This window comes from Quercus robur, chromosome 12 (assembly GCF_932294415.1).
Source record: "Quercus robur chromosome 12, dhQueRobu3.1, whole genome shotgun sequence".
NCBI lineage: Eukaryota > Viridiplantae > Streptophyta > Magnoliopsida > Fagales > Fagaceae > Quercus > Quercus robur.
The window spans coordinates 28144922-28163081 of NC_065545.1; the positions used below are offsets into that span (position 1 = coordinate 28144922).

General features: G+C 30.6%; 1 long non-coding RNA gene across 1 annotated transcript; it reads right to left on the bottom strand.

Annotated features, from left to right (window-relative positions):
• Positions 1 to 12086: 12086 nt before the first annotated feature.
• On the bottom strand, positions 12087 to 13896 carry LOC126710302 (uncharacterized). Its single transcript, XR_007649631.1, has 3 exons — positions 13626 to 13896; positions 13425 to 13482; positions 12087 to 12225 (listed from the first exon to the last, which is right to left on the bottom strand). It is a non-coding gene; the product is annotated as an uncharacterized LOC126710302 (long non-coding RNA).
• Positions 13897 to 18160: the final 4264 nt, after the last annotated feature.

Genomic DNA, 18160 nt, shown 5'->3' on the forward strand with positions numbered 1-18160 from the left:
GTTACTACATTTTTGCGTTAAGGGTTTTGTAACCAAAGAGCTTCTTGATCTTCATTGTTGGATGAACTAAAGAACTTTGCAGTCAACATCTTTCTCAAGTTGATGTGTTAGTCACGTACTGGGATTCGTGCATTATTGGTTAGTCATGTACTGGGAGCCGTGCATTAAAAGGAGAGATTGCTGCTACATTACAAGTCCAATTGCGTATTAGGGTAAGGGGTCAACTATAGGTTGGTATTAAGTACTGAGATTCTTTTTACTTGTAACAGTTTGTTTTGATTATAGTGGATTTTCAGGAGTGGTGACCTTAAATTCACCCAGTGGGGTTTTGCCTTGGTGGTTTTCTCCATTCGTAAACAAATCACCTGTGTCAAATTTATTTTCCGCTGCATTTAACTTAGTTGGTGATTTGTTTGTGCTACCACACTTATTGCATGTAATTGAATCTAATTAATTCACTTGGATAATTAATTGATTAATTTACCAAAAGGGGTTAACACATTCTTGGCCTATTACCTAAAAAACAATCTCAAATCAAAACAAATCAAAAATCTCAAATCCCTAAAATTTACTCATACCTTTTCTCTCTCTCACTTTTGCTCTCCACCTCTATCTCTTAGCTCTTGCTCTTTGCCTCTCTCATTTTTTCTCTCCACTAGTTCTATTATTAAATCCTTTTGTTGGTAGCTCATGCTTCCTCTTATTTGAGGAGTGATCTGTTTGTACTCTGTGCTCATGATAGTTTGCAAAAATACTGTTTAAACTTGAATCTTTTCTCAGACTTGATGTTTATTATGATATTGATGGTTTAGATTTATTTTCAAAGTTAAAAGTTTTAAAAGAAATTTTACAAATAAAAGAATACACTCCAATTGACATACTAAATTATATAAAAAGGTTAGGTTCATTTTCAAATATATGCATTGCTTATAAAATTTTACTAACAATACCTGATATAGTTGCTTTTGTAGAAAGAAAATTTTCAAAATTAAAATTAATTAAATCATATCTAAGATCGACAATGTCCAAGAAAGATTAAGTGGATTAACTATATTATCGATTGAAAATGAGATATTAGAATAACTTGAATATGAAAATTTAATTAGTCAATTTGCATCTCAAAGGGCAAGAAAATAAGATTTAAAATGAAATATATTATAATATAAAAATATTAAATAAATATTAGTTTAATTGATACATAAATATAAAAAATGCCCCATTTTAGTTCTCGCTTAAGGCCTCAAAATGTTTAGGGCCGACTAATATGGGAAGTTTTGTGTGGAGATGTGGATATTATTTCAATTTCTCAGTTTTACACAGCGGCTCCATTTTCTACAATATAGTGTATGTTTGGATCCACGTTTTCCTGCGTTTGCTGCGTTTTCCTCTTCTTTTTTTTTTTTTGTTTGTTTTCACGCGTTTTGAGTATTGCGGTTACTGTTCAATGAATAGTAACCGCAAAAGTGGACTTTCTGCCGTGAACAGTGCATATGTGCACTGTTCATGGACCCACAAATTTCATTTTTTATCAATTTTTTCATTAAAAATGGGTCCCACAGCACTATTCACATATTTAAAAATTATTTTGCTACAGTGTTTTTAGTTTTCAGTTTTCAGTTTCAGCAAAATAAGTTCTATCCAAACACACCCATAATGTAAAAGGAAGAATTTGGAGTCTTGAACATGAAGGAAAAAGATATGGTCTGACGAAAGAACGCGTATTGGCTGAAAATACAAATAAAGTAAAAGATTTGCTGAAAGATGAACAAATAAGTTTTGGCAAAACAAAAAAAAAAACGTGAATCAGATGATAAATAAAGATGAAATTATAGATGACAAACGTAAATCAGATTGGACTTGGGTGTGTTTGGATAGAACTTATTTTGTTGAAACTGAAAACTGAAAACTGAAAACACTGTAGCAAAATAATTTTTAAATGTGTGAATAGTGCTGTGGGACTCATTTTTAATGAAAAAATTGATAAAAAATGAAATTTGTGGGTCCGTGAACAGTGCATATTTGCACTGTTCACTGCAGAAGTCAACATTTGCGATTACTGTTCATTGAACAGTAACCGCAACACTCAAAACGCGTGAAAACCAAAAAAAAAAAAAAAAAAAAAAAAGGGAACAAACGCAGACGCAAACGTGGAAGAAACGTGGATCCAAACATTGCCTTAAAGGTGCAGTATGGATAGAGCGTTGCGCGTCTACGTTTCAAGTTTTCTGCGTTTTTTTTTTATTTTTTATTCTCCCCAGCAGCAATTGTTGACCCGGTCCTCTGTGAACAGTGCACTTATGCACTGTTCATGGGTCCCACAAACTCCACTTATTATTAACTTTTTCATTAAAAATGGGTCCCACAGCACTATTCACACATTTAAAAATTATTTTGCTACAGTGTTTTCAGTTTTCAGTTTTCAGTTTCAGCAAAATAAATTCTATCCATCGTTTTTATTTTCCTTGATGCAATCCTCCTGTTGGAGGCCTGAGTAATACTTAGCTTAGTTAATCTAGAAGCACAAAGAATGATGCTCTATTCTTTTATATTCATAACGAGGCCCACCATAAACGTGAGAGGAAGGAGCATCATTTTTTTCTCTTCTAAAAATATAATGTATTTTACATTAAATTATTATATAATATTAGTCAGAAATCCGTGCAATGCATGAGAAAACTTGGCCTAAAAGTATGTTGTTCTCAACCTTTTCATAAAAAAATAATTAAATAAGATTGGTCTCAAACTGAAACAATAAATACTACAGGAAGAGTTTAATAAATAAATGGTATGCATCTAACTAAAAGTTTTTATAGTCCTCTCTAGTTCTACTATATGAAATACCAAAATTATTTTTGTATCATAGATTATATGCCAAATATTTATAGCTAGAATCCTATAAATTGTTTAGATTTTCAGAAGGAACAAGTGCTATCAAAATCTATGACCGCAGTATCTCAATTGTTTGTCAATATCTGAACTTATGATCATCTTTATGCTTATGATGGATCTAGTACCATAGTATCGCAAACAACTCAAACTTTAATATGAATATAGTTGAATGTAATATGACTATTGGTGATCATGCCATATTGCATATCATTTGACATTTTCTTTAACACAGCAAGAGAAGCACTCGTTATCTTAGAAGACAATACTTCCAATGTGTAACCCATTGGTAAATTGAATATTGTCTTCAATTTAGGGAACCCTAATATATGACTTAAAATGAGAGAGAGAGAGAGAGAGAGAGAGAGAGAGAGAGAGAGAGAGAGAGAGAGAGAGAGAGAGAGAGAGAGAGAGAGAGAGAGAGAGTAGAGTGGTGGGATTGTTGAGGTTAGACTGTAAATTTTTTTATTATAAATTTTGTGATTGTATATTTTCCTTAACAGTATATCTCTATTAGTTTACACAAGAGCTGAATTAAACTTGAAAAATGAGTAGGAACTTTGGTTTGGTCAGATGAGATCACTAAATTCAGTTTGCAAACTGTTGTTTGCAAAGAAGTTGAAGAGCGAGTGTAATCTAAAGGGAAGCTTGTATGGAGGAAGAGAGTTTCTAAGTGAGTTATGGTCTTAGCTTTCAAGTTTCATGTATATGTGGGGAAAGAGAAAGAGAGTTTGTAAGTGGGTTAGGGTCTTGGCTTTCATCTACACATGGGAAATGATCATGCTTGGGTTATAATATGTAAGGGAATAAGTGGGCTTGGGTTTTTTTATAAGGTTTGATATGATTTGGTCTAATTTTCATAGCAACCCATCTTTTAGATAACAATAAAAAGAAGTTAACGCGATATTTTGAGTAACAGTAAAAAAAAAGGTTCATGAGAAAAGGTTAAAGAGACAAAATGCAAAATTAGAATGCCACTTGGCAGAACCTCATACTTTCCTACATAAGGTTTCTGCTTATATATATATATATATATATATATATATATATATATATATTGATGAGATTATATCTTTTATCTAAAAAAAAATTATATTAGATGCATGGTTTTAAAAATCGAACCGGACCGGCCGGTCGGACCGATTGAACAGGGAACCAGCGGCCAATCCAATCCGAAAAAACGGGGTTGAACTGGGAACCGAAGACAAAAACAGTTTTGCCCTTGGTTCGGTTTTTAAAACCATAATAAGATGAGATATTTTGTAAATAATATAATGTATGATTAGTGATTTTTACAAACGGTTCATCCTTTATACGCATTGAATGACTTACAGAAGAAATAGTTATAAGTAAATTCATCACTTATATTTAGAAAAAAAAAAATACAAAACTTTAATAACAAAAAAAGAAGAAGTAATTTGATAAAAAACTTATTAACATTACGCTGAGAAGATGAAATAATTGTCAATAAAGTAGCTTCTCTTTTTACACAAATCTCTCATTCCAAAGTATAATCGAAATGGACTGAATGAACTGGATTGGACCGATTGAACCAAAATAGATTGAATGAACTAAAGTGGACCAAAATGTTACGTTGATGTAGCTCAATAGGAGTATGACGATAATAAATACTACGCTTCAATTTTTAGATATTATATAGATGTTAAACTTAAAGAGAACACAAGGATTTAGATTTCTCTTATTTATTTTTCCTAAAAGCCTTTTTGGATGTATGTCTAGATTGAATGAACAATATTGTTTTATTTATTTTTAGCAGGATGGCGATGAGTTGAATACCTGGATTTAAGTTGAACAGAGAGATTAACTGGTAGTAAGATGGAGGATGAAGAACATTACAAATTTACAATAGAATCTTAAGGTGCCTCAAGTGTAAAGGAATTAAGCAATTTATACCCGTAAGGAAAGCCAATTCTAATGCTTGGCACACCAATTTCAGATTAATAAGGATGTAAGTTCTGACTTAAGTAATATCATTTTCAGATGACTCACAGTCACTCAATAATAGCACCATTTTTATTATTCAGGTCAACATATCTGAAATTTTTATTCATTTTTTTTGCTTAAAGTTGTGGAATTTTTATTCAGCATAGTAGGCCTTGGTCTTAACGGGTTTTTCCTTTGAAATATAAACTTGGTCAAACCAAACCAGAACAAATTAGCCCATCACCAATGGACTTGGAAATTTGGGCCTCAAAATTTTCACATAATGGCGTAATAGGAGACTTAACCAGGAACTGGGCTTCCTTTGAATATAAACATATTCATCCAGACGATCCAGCCCATCCTAATGCGTGCATGCACAACATGCATGCTGCTGTAGAGACATGTTTCTGTTTATACATATATTTAGGTGCCCTAACTGCATTTAACCATGTGGCTGTATTCATTGATGAAACATATGAATAATTTAATTGTTTTCTCAGCAAAAAAAAAAAAAAAAAATTAATTGTTTTTGTAGTTGGATTCAAAAGTCTAAAATAAAACGTATAAGGAACTATACCTAAAGTTTATCCTTATGCCTTGATAAAGTGATAAAAAAATTCTCATGTGCTCTGTGTTAATATCATTACTAACTACTAAGGCAATGAGCATCTGTTAAGAATATTTTAGAAAAAGAATTAAAACCCCTTATCCTATTTTATGTTCCATCAACGCTAGCTATGCCATGAATTTGATTTTTTTTTCCTCATTTAAAACTCTTGTTATTTTATAAAGAACAAAAACAAGATGTAGTAGAATGTGATTGATGGAATATAAAATGAAATATTTATTGTGGGTTAGAAAATTTTAATTCTGTAATTTATGGGGCAACGTTTGTACTTAAACCAAACTCATACATCCCTTAACCATATCGTTTGAGCCAAATTTAGGAATGTCAAAAATTTAGCTATTCAATCACAATAAAAACTAAAGGCTCAAGTTGACAATTCCCTAGAATTTGAAGTTACCAGAAACCTATTCATCCAATATGAGAATGAGTGGATCAAATTTTATTAGCTCATGACATCGTATAATATTTATACAAAAATTATCTAAAAATGATATAATAAAATCTAATATACTTGTCATAATGAATAGATATTTTTAAAAGCAAAGTGACACTTGTACAACATTTTAATAACAAATCTTAAGTGATAAGTGGTAATAGTTCTAATTTGAACCTACCACTTAAATTACTTTTTTGCACACCCGTAATAGGTAATAACAGCCCGTCATTAATTTAGAATTTGTTGTAAAAGTGTTGTGGAGATAATATTTCACTTCTTAAAACAATAAGTTAAAGTCATAACAAATTCTAAGTAACGGGTTGTTATTACCTATTACGGGTGTACAAAAAAGTAATTTAAGTAGTGGGTTCAAATTAGAACTATTACCACTAATCACTTAGGATTTGTTATAAAAATGTTGTACAAGTGTCACTTTACTTTTAAAAATATCTATTCATTATGACAAGTATATTAGATTTTATTATATCATTTTTAGATAATTTTTGTATAAATATTATTTGATGTCATGAGCTAACAACAAATTTCACAAATGTCAAAATGATAAGTTGTTAATGATAAATAATAACATGGTGTTAATAGTGAGCCATATAATAATCAATAATATTTTGATAACTCAGCATTTATAAAATTTGTGTAAGTTTTTTATTTTGGAGATAATTTCAACCAATGGCATTTGCTCTTGATAATAGTTTTTTATTATCAGACTAAAACATCAATTGATTTTTGGTGTAGGCAAGGATTAAACCCCCAGATCTCTTATTCAACCATCCGAGACTACATCAATAAGTTTTTGTGTAATTTGATTATTGATTATATGTACCTATTAGTGATAGGTTGAAATCAGTTATAACATAGGTTGAAACTAAAAGCCACAATTTCTAGAGTACTTTCATTGTATGGTTTAAAAATAAATAAATAAATATATATATATATATATATATATATATATATATAATATTTTAACCAATAGAATCGTTGAAATTATTTCAAAACTATTCCTTCATCTATAAATGATTAGAACGAAGTAATAGAAAAACTGGGGTTTCTATTAGAGAGCATTATTTATCATCCCCATTGATTTCTTTTCGTTCTAGACCTTCTTCAATGAGAAATTAATTAATGAATAAATTTCTTTTTGTTTAATATTTTGGATTGTTAATGTAATAAATCCTTAATGAAGGGACAAAATAAAGAGTAAATTTCATGATAAGTATTCGTTACACTACCAATGTTTAGAAAACAAAGGGTCTATTTGGATAATACTTATTACTGAAAATTAAACACTAAAAACACTGTAGCGAAATAATTTTTAAAATGTGTGAATAGTGCCTTGAGCCTAGTTTTAAAGTTAAATTTGCGTTTTTTAGTATTTGTGGGTCTCGTGAACAGTGCATAGAACCTAGCCAAAAAAATGCAGACGCGCGGTCTGCCACTATCCAAACCCAGCCAAAGCACAACTTGTGGCACTTATGACCCAGTTTTAAAGTTAGATTTGCATTTTTTCGTACTTGTGGGTCCCGTGAATAGTGTACAGATCCAGTCAAGAAAACGCAAACACACGATCTGCCGCTATCCAAACCCAGCCAAAGTACAACTTGTGGCACTTATGGCATACCTAACCTAAACTATGATCAATTTGCCACTAATGTCCCTATCACATCCTTAGGTCGAAGAAAATTTAAATTTCATTGTCTATTCTTTCGCATCACTCTTATAGACTAAGACGACTATATAGTTGTATGTTCATCAAAGAAAGACGGTATAGTTGTCAATGTCATCTTGAATTGCTTGCTTAAGTAAAGAAAGTCCTGGAAGATTTTTTTTGGTACATTAGGAGATTTTTGTATGGTTCTAGAACAAGATGATAGGTAGGTTTAAAATGAAATACAAATATCCCATCATCTTTTTTGAGTGATTTGGTTCTATCAAATTTTGATACATCCTACAAATACAATTTCCATCCACTAAAAGAGGGTTTCAGTGAGGCGAATCTTTTCTTTTCATATCTCTTTCATAATTTGTTTGAGAATATAATGAATGAATGACCTATAATCTATATATAATGTTGCATCAATTACCAAAAGCGAAGTGAGTACCAGCTTTGCCTAGTGAAATTATTTTTTGGACTAATTGGGATCATTAGAATAAACAATTATTAAATTAAATTAAACAAGAATACATCTCCAATTATCAAAAAAGAACACTGCTTAACACTTGTTTAACCACACCTTTTCACTTTTTGGTTTCGATTTCAAGTGAACTTTTATTTGTTAACTATTTTATATCACAATAGAAGGATATAACCTAATAAATAGCTAATATATTCATGTTACGCTAATATATATCATGATCATCTTACCTGTATGTTGTATATTTAATAGCTATTTAATTATAAGAATGAAATGATTACGAAATCCATGTAATTTTTTATTGGTAGTAGAATATTGAATTCTTGTTTTTGAGCAAATAGCTTGAGCAAAGGCCAATTATGTGATTAAGGTGTGCATTTTGGGAATTGTTGAAAAAGCTTAGCTTTTATTTATTTATTTTGTAAATAATTAGGCTTTTATTTTTTAAATTTTTTTTTTTTAAATTTTGTAATATATTTAACATAAAAATTACTAAAAATTATATATATAAATATATATATATATTTTTTTATTATTATAAATACTATGCAAATAAGTTATAGAAAATAAGTAATTCTTAAACGAACCAGTTTAATTTAAAAAATCAAAAGTAGTACTTAACAGGACTGATATTTTTGTCATTGCTTTCACGTCTTGTGTTCTTTATTTTCTTTCATCAACTTTACGGAAAGAAACTTCTCCGTTCTATCAGACTACTTCCACTAATAGCAATATTGCATACCTTATCATGATTAAGAAGTTTCATGTTATCTTTATCAAGCGTAAGCACCATATATAGAATCAGGCTCACCAACTAACAGTCACTAAAATCTGCTAGTCAAAACTACCAAGGCTAACATTAACAAACAATCAATGTAATATCACCAATTATGTGAATTTGAAGGCAATCATGCTTGTGAGTTGAGTTCTACAAGTGTGTATTAGGTCAATTTGGCCAAATGTATACTGAATTGTATGGATTGGATTCTGTAAGTAGTGAATGTTGCATAATGAGCAGCATGTACAAAGAGCATTTATTAGGTTGATTTGGGTTATATAAACAATTACGGGAATTTCTATTCCATTTAGATATAGTGTAGTTGTGGCTAATACAAATCCTTTCCCCTGTTGGGTAAATGAAGATTCTGGCTTTTTTTTTGTTTTGTTTTTTTTTTTGTTTTCATCTCCACTCTTGATCTAAAGATCATCAGTATGAGGCATGTTAAAACTCCAAATAAGCTAAAATTTAGCATCAAACCCCATAAATCTTGCATTACCCACACTTTCAATTCTAAAATTTTTTGGTGCTGTAGCAAGATGGTATTTATTTTAAAATAATATTTTATTGAGTTTTGGGTTTTTATTTGGATATTGGGTTATATTATTTTATTGTGTAGACATATTATTTTGATGTGCTGTATGGTAAAATAAAAGTTGGGATATTGGGTGTATTGTAAAATGGTATGGTATAATAGATAAAGTAATTTTTGAGATGGTAAAATGTGATACTTTTTAGAAACCAGATGCTAATGTTTAACCAAAAATCATATGCTTTAGTGCATTCTGTGCATCAGAAGGAAGTTGATTCTATATGAGAAACTTGCAAGAACTCCTTTTGGTATGAGGCATGTGGGTCTGCTCTAAGATCAGACCCTTGCAGCTCAAGTGCTGATGAAAAGGGACTTCGGACTCCAAGTTTATCGTGCTTGAAGCTTCCATAGCCAATGCCACACTGATAATACCATTGGCCTGATAAAAAATTTGATTGAGAAAGACATTGATCCACAAGTTGAACAAGCTTTTCAAGAGTGCAACCCTGATTATAGAATTGCTATCAGATTTAGATTTCAAAACACCATTAAAAATCTTGATTTAAATTTTGATGAGGCCACTCAGGAAGATAGAATAATTATTTATTATTTCAATAAGAATATTCCTTCTCACATAATAATGATCCATTGTATAAATTTATAGTAAAACCAATCATTCATATAAGAGGGGAGAGAGCATTGCTTAAGAAATAATTAAAAATATTTGGGGAGATGTGACACATTTTATTGTGGATATGTCATATTGAATTGTGGAAGACGATTTAAATATATTATGCCCAACATATATTATTGGAACAAAGTTATAGCTAAACTATAGGAGTCTAGTATATAGTATTATTTCTCATCTCATTATTTTTTTACTTGATCTTCTTAATTTTTTTTAATATAATTCAAAATTGTAAGGGGATTTGAAATTTGATTCTTCTCTAAAAGAGATCAATGAGCCTCACTATTTATATGAGAGAATGAAGTATTACTTGTGGAATAATGAATTATCTTTCAAAGAGATGACACATTATATATAGCTAATATGTAATATTTAATTGTGCAAGATGATTTAAATATATTCCCTAACATATATATGATCGGAGCTAAGTTATAAATAAACTAGAGAATTTCTAGTACATAGTAATTCATTTTCTGTTTTTGATCTTTGTTTGTTTGTTTGTATTTTATTATTTTTTTAATAAATAATTTAATTGTTAAAACAAATGGAAGAGGAGAATTTAAACTCGAGTTCTCTTCATATAAAATAGACTCAAAAATATTTTTGAGCTACAATATCCATGTGGAGATTACTAATCCTCCACAGAGCATCTTTTTAATTGAGAAGTTCTTGAAATCCAAATAGGTGTGGATTTTTCATATTGAAAAGTTTATTGATTATATATATATATATATTGTGGGTCATGCAAGGATTTATTGCATAATGTTTAGCATAGGAAGGTCAACTTGCTGTGCATGGCATACCTACCTCCTAATTTGCCGCTAATGTCCCTATTAATCATCAAATCCTTGATAACTTGCATCCGCAAATTGATATTTCTCTTGTCTTCTTTCGGATCACCCTCATGGTTGTCATCCTCAAGAACGTACGGACCTATGCTTGCTTTATCAAAGCAAATCATAGACCGGAAGAGTAATCCGGAACCTTTATAAGATGGAGACTCTTGTTAATTATTATTTTTAGGCAACATGATCTTTGATTAAGATGAAAATATCATCTTTATCAATTGTTTAGTCAAAATAATACGTTTAATATTTTTTTCTTATCTTGTGAAAATGCATTTCAGTGAAGGGAGGGTCTTCATCTCTTTTTGAATTTATTTATTTTTTTAAATTTCATTTTCAGAAATTTTATAATAAGGTTAGTTGAAAATGGATTTTTTAATAACAGTAGGCATATGCAAGATTGTTATAAGATGAATTTCACTTGCCTTGTAATCCTTATTACCAGCAGTATCCTTGGGTGGTAGAACTTATTAAAGAGCTGGCATCGGGCTAATGGTGATTGTTGAGTGTGTCATATCTTTCACCCACACCGAACAAAACAAAAAACCAAAAAAGTCACATGAATGGAGAATAAGGGTGAGTTTGGTTCGACTTTCAAAAGTTGAACTTTTTGAAAAAGTTAAGTTTTCAAAAAGTGCATAATGAAAAAGTGTTTTTTCAAAAAGTTGAGTGTTTGGTAAAAACTGTTAAAAAGTGCTTTTTGAAAAAGCTGAGTATTTGGCTAGCACTATAAAAGTTGCAGTTTGAGGGGTAAATTACCAAAAAGGACAATGTATATATAAGGAGTTTATTTCATACTTAAATCAACTATTTCATATATTTACTAAAAAAAATAATAATAATATATATAATTGGTATTATTTTAATAATGTTTAGGTAATTTTTCTTTTTTAGTGTCATAATTATTTGTTATTACCATTATTGACTTCTTATCAATATTATTAAATCTAAATAATTTTCATCATCATGAAGCACAAAATGAAAATGTAAAAAGATAAAATATACACCAATAATCCTAGATTAAATTGTACTACATAAAAATGTAAAAAAATATGATAAAATACATACCAATAACCCAAGTTTAAATTGTACTACATAATATTAAAAAAAAAAAAAGACAACTACTAATTATTATCCTCCCAAATGGAATTAGCAATGGAATCACGAAGAACCGCCATCGCAGTTTAAATTGGTACTAAAGCCAGCACCTTTTGTTCTATTCCCGGCTTGAATTTGTTCCACACAAATGTTACAAAAGGTAGTTGTCCACGTTGGATTAATATCCCAGTCTGCTCTAGCCTTTTTTACCTCAGAGTTGGAAGTAGTCTTTTTACCCATCTATAAAGTTAACCAACCATAAGAAATGCAAAAAATAGAATTCCAGCCGGGAATGCAATAAATAGAATGCAAAAAATAGAATTATAATCATCCATGTTGCAGCTTGGACTAGCTGCCAGTGCAGTGTGCAGCCCAAGCTGCACACAGTGCAGCAGCCAGTGCAGCTTGGGCTGCTGCACTGGGCTGCACACAGGTGCAGCAGCTAGTCTAGCTGCTGCACTGTGTGCAACCCAGTGCAGCAGCCCAAGCTGCACTGGCTGCTGCACTGTGTGCAGCTTGGGCTGCACACTGCACTGGTGCAGCAGCTAGACCAGCTGCTGCACTGTGTGCGGGTCCTCTTCTTCATCATCATCCATCTATAATTACTAACAAAAAAAGGGAGTTGTCTTAAGTTACTGACTATAATTATTTCATTTTAGTTTGCAAGGTACTATGAAATAATACTAGTGCAAGGCTATAATAATGTCCAAGAGGTTAATTCTTATCATTTTATTACAATTTGTAATATTTGTCCACACCATTATAGACTTTTACTTCGTGATTACTCTGTACAACCTCCTTGGCTCCATTACCTTTCCTATACGGCCATTAATGAATACGAAATATCAAATTTAGTAAAAAACCTTACTAGTTTATGTTAAATTCAAGGACCAAAATTAGAAAGATTCCTTAAAACCAATCACAAGTTAGACCCAAAAAGGATAAAAACAAAAACTAAAATTTACACAGAACTAATTTCAGTTCATGCTAATAACAGATAAATAAAAATATTATGCATACCAGCAACAACAACATCTCTACCATCCATTTCCAATCAACACCCCATCAGCACTTCACCATGCAGCAACCAACAAAGCCAATATTCCACAATGTCACATACACAACGAACCATATCAACCAGTATCAAAAATATTTATATTTCTTCTGAAAATTCTTCTTTCCTTCTCATTCTTTATATTTCTAAAATACCCAAATCATACTAATAAAATACCCAAATCAGATATCGCATGAGACAGAGCATCCACAAAAACACAAATAAAAAATAAATAAATTACGAAGCATGTACCCATAAAGCTTTTTCAGTACCCGGCAAGAGAACAAATATATCTTTAGCAAGAACAAAGCATGCAAGATCTGAAAATTCTTTTTTTCAGCTTGGTAAAAAAAAAAAAAAAAAAATTCCAGATCAATGTTGGTACCTGGTGGCTTTGGGTAGCAGATCCGTGTTGCTTGGGGTTTTTTTGATCAAAACTCTACCTGCAAAATGTATTTCTCAGATCAGATTAGACAAATAAAAAAAAAAAAAAAAATTACAGAGGAAGGCCCGTTGAAGAAGACGAAGAAAGAAGAAGAAGAGGAAGAAGATTTTCAACGGATGACAAAAGAAAAGAGAGACTTACGCGCGGAAAGTTGTTACTTGTAGCAGCACAGAGATGAGAGGAACGAAGGAGCTTGCGCAGAGCAGAGAGACCCAAAGTGAAATGAAGTGCCTGTGCGATCTCTGAAGACATGAGCATTTGAAGGGTAATTTCGTAATTGCCTGCTCACCCCAACGGATACCCCAAAACGCCCAAGGACTTTTGGAAAATGGACCTGATGCTTCGCATAAGGACTGATGCGCGTTTAGGGCGTTTTTTAAAACGCAACTTTTGACCCAAAGTTGCGTTTTGTAATAACCAAACGCAATTTTTGGGCCAGCGTTTTGCAAAACGCAACTTTTAGGCTCTTTTAGGCTCTAAAAGTTGAACCAAACGGGTACTAAGAATTAATGAATTATAAAGAGAAGAAGTACTAAAAGAAACCTCTAATATGAGGTCACAAGACGAGAAAAAAAAAAAAAAAAAAAAAAAAGTCTGATTAATGTATCCCTTTAGAGTATATATTAATCATCTATTTTTTTTTAAAAAAAAATTATGAGAAATTAAAAAAAGTTGCTAAAACAATTAATCGAATTTTCATTAAAAATTTCCTAAAATAGTTTACTAATGTATGCCCTAAGAGCACATGTTAATAAAACCCATAAAAAAAATTATTTAAAACATAAAGTAACAGCATTAAACATAAGAATATAAGATTGTGAACAAACCGAGTCAAGTATTAAAAGTTCAAATTTGTTTATTTAAATTTTTTTTTTTGGACACGAGCCAAGCCCAAGCTCAAGCTCAAGCTCATCACTAAACAAAATAGATCATTTTTTTGTCGAGCAAGCTCGAGCTTGTTCACGAGCTATTTGATTAAATTATTTTTTTTCTTATATATTGTGAAACTATGACTCAAATGTTTTACCTCTTCACAACTCCATGAATTTCTTCTACAAATAGATTATATATATCATCAATAAGTTACAAATAATAATTTAATATCATATAAACCTATTGACAAAGTTATACAATCCAATTTCAAATTTATATAAATATATTTTAAGCAAGTGTGTGTGTGTATGGTTAAAAATCAAACCATTATGCTTACGAGTTTGTTTACGAACACATTTTTATGTTTGAACTTGACTTGTTTAATAATCGAAACTAAACTTAAGACTTGAACTTGACTTTAAAAAAAAAAAGTTTTTCCACAAGTTGAACTCAAGTTATTTATAAATAACTTGGTTCATTTACGACTCTAAATTTAATCACTTCTTTAACACTAGTTTTACACCTTTTTTTTTTCTTGCAGTTTTTATTGTAATTTTATTTATTAAAAATCATCACATAGGAAACTTTTAAAAAAGAAGAAGTAAATTTAGCCAAATAAGGAGAATAAAATTTGTGTTAAAACTAATGTAATGTGATGGTCTTGAGGCATATGTTGTAATTATTAATTAGTGATCAATATATTTTTTTTATTATAAGAAAGTAATATTTTGTCCTCTACTAAGTACTAAGTGCATGTATTTGATTTTTGGATTCCGTTTTGGAGCAAATAGCTTGAACAAATATAATGTAGCGTTAATAAGAGTGCTTTCCATATAAGTGAATGGTGGAGGTGATTCTTTTCATTGTCTTCACGTCTCTCTCTTTTTCCTTCATGAATTTAATGGGAAATATGGTTTGCTATGTACCAAATGCTTTGTCACTAAAATGATGTTCCAAATTTACTGTATATGCACCAAAGTGGACTTCTTGCACATAATAACAATTTAACAACTATTACCAGCGATAAACAATTTTAATGAACCATTTGGTGGGTTATGTAAGTGTTTCGCTTGTGCACGTAAGCAATTTTGTTTCCCAACCACCGTTTGCAAAGAAGCTTTAATTTTAGGCCTCTACTTTGTAAATAAAAAATATATATATTTGGATCAAAAGTAGACGCATATTTGATGGGAGTTTGGGACAATGACTCAACAATTGGATCTTTTTCCAAAATTGTTATTTTATTAGTTGTGCAACAAGCTGGACCAAATGTAAATCGAAGATGCCACCTACCCCAATAGATCTAGAATGTGCTTAGGGGAGGTGCAACCAAATTTTCATTGCCACATATGATGCCATTTTGAGAATACGATGATGGCACAGTATTCAATGAAATGGACCCAACTTCCCCTATTTTACTAGTCAAACTTCTCATGTTTTGTTGATTGGCTTTGAATTTGAGCCCTTTGTCAGTTTGTCTACGTATAGTGAAGCAAGTTGTTCATTTCAACCATACCCTATTTGAAATACCTAAGTTAGTATTGGTATTGTTTGGAATTGAGGAATCAGTCATAAATTTTACAAACAGGGCGGCGCTTAATCAAGATCAACCCTAATTGGGCTGTTTCTTACTTAATTATTTAAAATTTGACTAAAATTTCAAATTTCTATTATACTATTTTTCAAAGCATTTTGACTCTTTCATAAAATTTATTAAAAATTCTAATGATAGAGGGAAAAATACTTATTGCCAATATTTAAGGGAGACATGCACAATTTTGAAGTTTACAGAAACATTATAACTGCACTATAGTTAGATATGGGAAAAAGTGCAATTAACTCAAATGAAAAATCCACTTGGCAAATATTTAAACATGTAATTAGTAATTACCTCTACAAGAGCCATTAATCAGAGACCATATGTTCATATTGAAATTTGTTTTTACACAACATCAAATGAAAGTGTCTTCGTCATATGATAACTATAGAATTTACTTGTGAATCACTTCCAAACTGATATAAGTTGTCCTATGTTAGCCAATCCAATTGTAACTTGAAAGGATATAACTTGCATCCTCTTATGTGAAAACATAATATGGACACATGTCCACCACATTCTGCTTTTGAATGCGAGTGGAGATAAAAATTTTCAACAAGTAAATCCACATGGTACGTTCAAAACAACCCATTACAAAGTGTCACAAACTATGTAACTTGTCTTACTATTATTATTTAGAGGCCAATGGAGATTTGCCAAGTGTCACAAAATCGAACTAATAAAGAATATTCAATGGGGCCAATTATAAGTTGACATGTCAATATATTCATTTGATGTGATACAATCAATTAAATTAAATATTGTCACATGTCACTTAAAATTTAAATGCTTTAATGAATTAAGTAATGCCATGTGCCCTTTGAGAACAAGACAAAAAAGTCTCCAATTAGATTATGGCACATGTCGTCAATCAAGATTAACCATATGTTATTAAACTTCCTCAATACTCCTATAAATAAAGGCGTTAATTAGTCTCATGGAGTCATTTTTTAGAAAGTTTTAAAGTTTTGAAAAACCTGTTGGAATTAGGCTCCAAAACCTCTAAAAACTTTAAGAACTCAAAGTATCAAAGTTTTATCAAATTCAATCCCTAAAACCACAAAGAGCTTTCATACCCAAATCTTCAAATTTGAAGTAAATTCAAAGAGTACTTATTCATATCATTCTTTCAAATCTTGAAGTTCTACTAAAATAAATTTTCAACACCTCAAAAATTTCAAGAATCCTAATCATTAAAGCTTGTATTCAATTCAAGCTCTACAGTCTTAAAGAACTTCGACCCATCAACTTTTGAATAAGGATTTCAGACCCGGACCGGATCGGGAGGTCGGATCGTGAAAACCGGGTACTAGGATGAAAACCGATTTTTTAAGCATAAAGAACTGGATTTTTTGTTAATTCCGTGAACCCCTAAAACTGGGGTTGGACCGCACGAACCGATGGCAAGAATCGTGAACCCCTTAGCATTTTTTTTTTTTTTTTTAAGAAAACAAATTAACACAATTTTATTCTACTTAATTAAATTATCCATCTCTTACAAGGAATAAAAAAAAATGATAATTAAAATCTTTCAAAGATATTCAACTTTACTTCAAAAATTAATCATAAATTTTAATGTTTTCATAGTTATTATTTTATTTTATTAAATTTATTATTTAATTATTAAATATATGTTTGAAAATCATTAAATTTCCCTCACATATATAGATATATTGTCAATTTTGCTAGTTTTATAAATTTAATATCTATATTTAAGTTTTAATTAATTATTAAATTAATTATGACGTTATCACGGTTCGATCTCAATTTGACATCGATTCGACCTCAAAAATCTTCAACATCTCCATTTTACGGTCAACGAACGATCCGGGTTATGAATACAAAGAACACTTACAGACCGTGAAAAATGCAAAGAATGAAGAATCTCATAATTTCCTTGTAGTGTCCTTTCAACCTATTTCCAATAAAAAGGAGAATATATATAGACTGTGTGAAGCTACAATAGTAACAATAGTATGTATGTATTGATTGGATGTCTCGTAATGTATGAGTAAATGCACATCCCATCAGCTGCGAGACTATGCATCATATGTATATAAAATAATTCTTGGACCTAGGCAGTCCTTAATTATTTATTTATTAGGTTTTAAATTAATAGATAAGAAAACAATGTGTTAGTATTTCAAATTACTAAAATATTTCTTCATTTATTAACATGAAACCTTAAATAAAAAAATCGTGTTCC